This window comes from Podarcis bocagei, assembly GCF_964188305.1.
Source record: "Podarcis bocagei genome assembly, chromosome: 12".
NCBI classification, from domain to species: domain Eukaryota; kingdom Metazoa; phylum Chordata; class Lepidosauria; order Squamata; family Lacertidae; genus Podarcis; species Podarcis bocagei.
The window spans coordinates 23,928,025-23,935,732 of NC_138137.1; the positions used below are offsets into that span (position 1 = coordinate 23,928,025).

General features: G+C 47.6%; 1 protein-coding gene across 5 annotated transcripts in view; it reads right to left on the reverse strand.

Annotated features, from left to right (window-relative positions):
* Window positions 1-3,049, reverse strand: part of CREB5 (cAMP responsive element binding protein 5) — a 268,384-nt gene extending 265,335 nt beyond the window's left edge. For 3 of the 5 annotated variants that reach the window (XM_081164723.1, XM_081164720.1, XM_081164725.1), the window contains exon 1: window positions 2,968-3,042. The gene's annotated coding sequence lies outside the window, so the exon portion shown is untranslated. Of the gene's footprint in view, window positions 1-2,967 lie in introns of all 5 variants that reach the window. The other 2 variants (XM_081164724.1, XM_081164722.1) reach the window with 1 other exon arrangement.
* Between the last annotated feature and the right edge of the window lie 4,659 nt (window positions 3,050-7,708).

Consider the following 7,708-nt stretch of genomic DNA (forward strand, 5'->3'; position numbering starts at 1 on the left):
GCATTTATCTAAAAGAGCCTCTTAATCCTCTGATGTGTGCTTCTGGTCAGAGGTAACAGTTTGAATAAAACCACTAATCACTTATAGCTGATCATTAATCACACTTCTCTCTGGGGCTTTGCAACCTGCACAAGAGAAGGGGGGGGGGAGTCCCAAGAATGAGATTTAGCCGTTTAAAGTTCTTGCTGAAAATTTTATCTGAAGCGTAAAAGTAAAAGATGCTAAAGACTGCTTTCGAAACTTGGCATACTCCACCCCCAGTTGTGCCGCAGCACAATTCAGAGTTGCGTTGCCTCTTCCTTCAAAAAGAAGAACCTAAAATTATATAAACACACTCACAGATTTTATATTTGCGTGGTGTGTGCATATGTGAATGTACAGACAAGATCTGGATTGAAACAATCTATCTGCCTAAGTTTATATTTATATTCTCCATGACAGTTTCTTCCTGCAAAAAAAGAAAAAGAAAAGTTTTCTTGGGAGTTAGTTGGGGTGACTTGCTAGACTCATGGCACCTCAATTCCAAATCTCTCTCTTTCAGCCAAGTGCAGCGTCCCCAGGAGTCAGTGGAAAGGCTGCTACAACTGGAAGCTCCCTGGTTTTAAAAAGAAAAACCTCGGGAAAGTCAATAGGATATTTCCAAGTAAGATATAATCGGGATCGGAATGTTCCCGCCCAACCTTTCTGTGATGACCAGGAAATCCCTAGAAAACTCTCCCTTCCCGATCAGACCTTTTTCCTTCTTCCAAACTTTGCGCGTGCAGTATCAGCCCGATTCTGTGTAAGAAACTTCTCATCCCGCTGCTTGGTGGTGGGGATTTAAAGAGACAGGCTTACTACTTGCCTACTATCCCGGTTAAAAGGGGGAAAGGGGTGTGTGCTGGAGGTGGGGGTGGGAGAAAGCTCTTTGTCTTTGGCGCTGCGAAGTTTTCCTAGGAGCCCTGGATCTCGACGATCGCTCAGCATGGCGCAAACACCGCAGCAGGCAAGTTGAGCTTAGCAGGTATTTCCCCTTTTGACGCTCTTCTCAGACGACAAAACTTAGCCAAGAAGGAGAGTTTGGGGGGAAGAGGGAGACACATACCAGTGTTTAAGAGGGGGAGGATTTGGATCTAAAGGAATCGGACAGAGCAGTCGACCTGGAGCCAGGTAGCAGCGCCCGATCAGCCGGATTGCTGATCCTCCAGCCAACCCCCAGCCCCCAAGATCGGAGTCTCTTAATCACATATTTTACTAGCCTGCAGAATGACGTAATGGCCCGGGATCCAGCCTCTGACTCCCAGAGAGAGTGTCAGATAGGGCGGGGGCGACACTGTATGTGTGTGTGTGTGTGTGTGTGTGTGTGTGTGTGTGTGTGTGTGTGTAAAGGAAGGGGCAACCACCTAACAACCAAATACACACACACACACACACACACACACACACACACAGACAGCTTTTTTGGAACAGCAGGGGACCACGCGGGGACCGGCGATGGAAAGGTGGCGCGGCAAGGAGGGCGCAGAGAGATGGTCTCCTCTCTCCTGGCCGAGATGGCCCAAGCCAAATGATGAAACTTCTCCTTAGTCCCTAAGCGGAGTTCAAAAGTTTTCGCGCTGGCGATCTGAAGCGATCAGGGGGTGGGGAGGCAGCCGCGAGCTGGTGGCGAAGGAGAGCGCTGTCATTCCACCCAACAAGGACGATCTACCGGGACAGGACAGGGGGCGGCGAGCCGGGTCGCTCTCTCCCTAGAGATCCGCCTTACGAAGCGCTTGCCCCGAAACTAAGAGGTCGGCGGTGGTGGCAACTTGCTGGCCACGAGGTTTACCTCTCTGGTTTCTTGCGGGCAAGCGGCGATGGCATCCCAAGCCAAGGGGACGGGGTATTAAAAAGAAACAGTTCAGGGGACGGGTTGCCAGCCTGCCAGCCTCCCTCCCATCAGGGACCTTTTTTAATTAAAAAAAAATGCCAGAGGAACACATACGCCTGGAGTGTTTCTGAGCACACGCAGAGCGCACCGTTCTCCGCGCCTGAGCGATCGTTTCCCAGCAATTTTCGGGGTCTGGGGAAGGGCTTTCTCGGGTCCTCGAAGTCCCAAAAGTCTTGTCGGGCCAGGGGGTGGAGGAGACAGGTAGAACCTCAGTGATGGATTCTGCCTGACAGCAAACGGACGACTTTCTTCGCCCCCGCTTTGGTTCCACAAGCGCCCAAACTTTCGTGCACTTGGCGGTCGCCAAAGGTTGCCTCTGCCGCTTCTTCGCCTTTTATATAGCGAAGTCCCCCCATTTTAACTCTTCACAGTCCAGGCGGGTTATTTCCTTCCACACACACACACACACACACACACACACCCATCCCCCGGCAAATAAATAAACGAATAACAGATAAATCTTCCCAGTTGATAACGCACCGTGCCAGCGCACGGGGCAAAGAGGCGGAGCGCGCGGAGACGCCCGCATCCCCCCGTTACATCTTCCCGGTTCGGGTCTCTCCCACACTTTCCCACCTAGCCCATTCTCGCCTCCCGGTCGCCAAGCTGAGAGCGAGAGCGGCTCCTTCTCCCAAGTGAAAGTCATACCCAAACAACCATCAACTTGCAGCAGAGACCCGGGAAAAATCCCAGACACAGCAGCACAACCAAAACAGAAAGAAAGGAGAGAGAGAGAGAAGGAAAAAACATCGTTTACAAACATTTCGCAATTTTTACTCGATCGCTGTTGTTGTTTTAACCCCTCGCCACTTTGCGTTTTCTTTTGCCCTGCGGAGTACCTGCCCCGCGTGTGTGTGTGTGTGTGAATTCGCACACGCGCGCGCGCGCGCTCGTTGGGGCAAGAAAAAAGCGGCAGCAAAACCCCTTGCAAGCGAGAAGTTTTGAGCAAGGCGAGTTTTGCCTCTTTTTTTGTTTTGTTTATCCACCCCCCCACAACGCGATGTAAAGTTGCGTTTTGGGGCAATCAGAAAGGCAGCTCCGTATATCGAGGGACTTACCCAACAAGTGTAAGCAGGGAAAGGACCAGCAAGCAGCCTGGGTGAAGGAACCACGTTGGACTGAGAGAAGGTTACAATACGTTCTATTTAGAGAAGCATTACATCACCCTCCGTGACGTCACGTGGGATTCCTGAACTTCTAAATCATTGCGGTCCCTGCTCAAGGGAGAGAGCCGAGCGGTGGGCGGGGCCCGGGGAGGCGTGTCCTGGCTGGGCTCCGCCCCCGCCCGCCTCCCCTCCAGCCATTCAGGGCGCAGGGAGGAGGAGGAGAGGGAGGGCGAAGGCAGAGAGCGCAAGCGGCGCAAGCAACAGCTTGCCGCGCCGGGGATGACAGGACGCTGCCCTTAGTTCTGTGAGTCAGCTTGGAAAAAATCTCCGGCTAGATGGGTTCGGGAGAAGGAAGCTGGAAAGCGGCGAGCCCCCACCTCCGCTCCCGGGGGAGAAGGAGGGCGGGCGGGAGAAGTCCCAGGGAGCGTCCCCGGTGCAGTTGCCGGAGGCGACGGAGAAAAGGGCTTCGTGCAACGGCGCCCATTCACACGTGCAGTTTTTGAAGAGGTGTAGCCCACCCCCCAGGACTTAATCTGAGCCGAGGTTCGACCCCAGAACGCTGAAGAACAGGAGAAAGGAAGCCTCTGAGCAGATGCAGAGGACGCACTGCCCACTGCACAACACAGATGGCGAGGCGGGTCGTCTCAGTAGCTTGGTGCATCCTGAACTCTGTTTTGCAGCAACCTGCGGCATCTTGCATGTAGCCCGGAATGGGCTCCCTTGAACTCAGTACTCTGGTCTTGCGCATACCTAATCACATGTCCCGTTTCCAGACCCGGGAAAACGTGCATGGGGTTTGGAATGCAAGTCTGTGTGACCCTCTTGCTACAAACTGCAAGGAGGTTACATCATGATCAGTTTGTGCACCTCTATCCAAATTTTGCTGCTTTTTGCTTTACATTCAATTTGAGAAGAATAAAGCTTGTTCTCTGCTTTGTAATATTTTAATAAGTCCTAATTAAATTATTATCATACTGTTACCTTTGGATTTGGCAGCCTCAGTTTCTTATGGGTAACTATTTGAGGCCTGATTGACAGAAGCAGCCATGTAGGAAATAAAATGTTGACCATCTCTTCTTTTTCAAAGGGCTAAGATTGGTCAGGCCAGTTTATTCTCTACTGGCAACTGATGTAAGGAGCATTTATTCTGCCAGGCACTGTGGGTCTTGTAGTCAATTGCTGCCAAGGAAAAGAGCTATAGGGTCTCTCCTGTGTAAATGGGGGCCTAGTCTTTCACTTGCCTCCTCAAAAAAAAAAAAAAAAAAGAGGCTTTCTGCCCCTCTTAGGGAATGAGGAACAGCAGAGGTGGGATAATAATAATAATAATAATAATAATAATAATAATAATAATAATTTATTTATACCCCACCCATCTGGCTGGGTTTTCCCAATCCAACTGAGGAGTGAGGTTATCACCCCTCTGCTACTATCCGAACCAGGTTGTTCAACCTTTGCTACTGTAGCCTTTCTTCTAGAAGATCAAGATAATCAGGTGATAGCAAGAACTGGGGGGAAAATAGCAGGGGCAATTAGAATATGATCTATTATTTGATTATTGATGTAAACCTCCATAATGTATTTTGTATAATTAAGTTTTTACCTCTATCTTCAGTACATTTTATTTTATTTCATTGCTATGGCTAGTGGCTGATGCAAATAAAGATTCTTCCAATTCTGATTCTGAACCCCAATCCAAGGTGGGCCAGCTAGGCAAGAGTTGTACATACTTCATAGTTGACTGGAAATAAACTGTCATATTTTTAAGCATCCCCTTCTCAAAGAATTGCTGTGTATTTGAAATCACTTGTGTTGTTTTAGTCCCAACACTGTAAATAAAAATTTGGGATCTGGGAGATCTGGGTACCAAACCCAGGTCGCTAAAAAAAGGTATGCATATCCCAACCTTCAGAGTTGGACTTAAACATAGAATTGAGTAAGAACAAAAGGTGTTTTTTGAAGTGCTACTAAAATGCACCTTTGATACCACAAAAAGTATGATCATACAATAAAGGTAAATATAAATTACCGTATTTTTTTGCACCGTAACACTCACTTTTTTCCTCCAAAAAGTAAGGGGAAATGTCTGTGCGTGTTATGGAGGAAATGCCTACGGGTGGCATGCCTACGGATTTTCTTCCTCTAAAAACTACGTGCGTGTTATGGTCGGGTGCGTGTTATAGAGCGAAAAATACGGTACTTGGATGAAGGAATTGAGGGGATGCGCATCAAATTTACAGAGGACACCAAAGTGGGAAGGGAAGCCAATGCTGCAGAAGACAGAATCAGAGTTCAAGATGACTTTAACAGATTGGAAAACTGGGCCAAAGCTATCAAAATGAATTTCAATAGGGACAAATAGTTCTACACTTAGCCAGGAAGAACCAGCTGCACAAATATAAGGAGGAGGACACCTGGCTTGCCAGTAGTCCACATGAAAAGGATCTGGGATCCTTTGTCGACCACAAGCTTAATATGAGTCAACGGTGTGATGCAGCAGCAGCAAAAAAAAGCTAATGCTATTCTAGGCTGCATCAACAGAAGTATAGTGTCCGGATCATGGGAAGTAATAGTACCATTCTATTCTGCCTTGGTCAGACCTGGAGTCCTGTGTCCAGCAAGGGAACGCAAAACATACACTAAGATGCGCTGTTAGAGTTGCACCACACTGTCCCCATCTCAGCAGAACAGTGAGCCTACAAAGTGCGCAGTAAAGGACTTTGGTGAAAGGTCACCCAACACAGAAAGAGATTTTTGCAAAAATAACTGCCCAAGGCACCCCCAAAGTAGGAATGGTCCATGTAGTAACACTTACCTTGCCTTGGAATCCTTAGAAGTCCCCTGCAGCAAGACGCCAGGTGCAAGCACTCATCTGGAGTCTTAGGTCATTTTTGCTACTGGAGCTGCAAGAACAATGAACAATATAAAGGGTGGGTGATCATCAGGTTGGAGAAAACATAAAATATAATAATAATAATTCACTTTTCAAATAGAATTTTTTCAAGTTTGCTTACACCAAATATTTCAATGAAACAATCAACAATATAAAAGTCAGACATACGCTACTACAACAGTTCAAAGCACCAGCATCGGATCAGCTGATTCAAGGATAAAATACTTTTTTAAAGTGCAAAAAAATCTCCAACGACAGCTGCATACAGTACTTGCCTTGCCAGCCCAAGACAATTTGCTGCCTGAAGTGGAGCCCAAAGGTTACACATGGATATATACACAGGCACATGCACACATACCCTTGGGACTAAATCTTTTAAAATTCTTGTTGCATCAATTTCTGCCTTCAGCTGCCCCTCCCCTGCTCCTTGGAATTGGTCCACCATCACCAGTAAGCCTCTTTCTGCAGCTCCCCCCCCCTCCACTCCCACATGTCGGTCAGCAGACACACCTGGCCAAGAGCTTCAGTGAATGGACAGAAGGAAATGGAGGAAAGAGACCCTGCAGGGATCCTGGTTCCAAACTAGTACATTGAACTGTGCAAGGAAAGTGACCAGGAGTTAGCGCAGCTGCTCAAGGAGACTTGCCTCAAGAGGCAGTTCAGTATTTAAAGAAATAGAGGGATGTTGTCCTCTCCCATAGCATCACCTTTTTGCATGCAGTGCAGATGAGCTGTGGCCCATCCGTTCACATGGTTATTAATAATATTTATTAATCACCTTCCACCTGTATATCTCCAGGCACTGTACAAAAGCTAATGGAAGGATGCATAGGAAGGTAACAGGTGCAGCAGCAATGGGGGATATGGCACCAGTTGCTTTGTTTCCTGCAGTGCAATTTCTAGAGGCAGAAGATCTCTGTGCAAACTACAGTGGTACCTCGGGTTACATACGCTTCAAGTTACAGGCTCCGCTAACCCAGAAATAGTACCTCGGGTTAAGAACTTTGCTTCAGGATGAGAACAGAAATCGTGCTCCGGCGGCGTGGCGGCGGCAGGAGGCCCCATTAGCTAAAGTGGTGCTTCAGGTTAAGAACAGACCTCTGGGATGAATTAAGTACTTAACCTGAGGTACCACTGTATCAGTTGTCGGTGCCTGTGGGTCTGCATAGCCATGAAGATGCAAAAGGTTCCAGCAGTTCAGTCTTGTTGACCACCACCTAATGCAAGGATGGAGAATCTGTGGTCCTCAAAATCTTGTTAGACTACAACTGGCCTCATCCCTGACTGTTGCCCCTGCAGACCAGGGCTGATGGGAGCTGGAGTCCATCAATGCCTGGAGAATCACAGGTTCTCCACACCTGCCTTGATGCATATGATGGTGACTACATTATGTTTGCCCTGATACACTAGCCACCATGTAGCAGGGCCACAAGACCAGCCTGTCTGTGTATGTTAGGGGCTTCCTCTTTGACTCAGTAGGTCAAAACCGTAATTGAAACAATAAAATAGCTTTCATAAATGCACCCAACGTTCAGTCAAAATGAAAAAGGTGCCTGAAATTTAAAGCCCCTCAGAATTTGATTGGGATGAGACAGATTGAGGGTACTTTTTGTGAGTAATGCTAATACTGGAGCTGTTTCAGCAAGCCTCCAAAATCTTAGTCATCCCAGTAAAATATATGATGAAGTGGAAAGTAAAGGTATTGCAATAATTAAAGGAGCTGTGTATGTCATACATTCGTTTCAAGTAAAAAAAAAAAAAACCTACTGATGTCACAAAATTAATGGTTAATAGGGTCTCCAC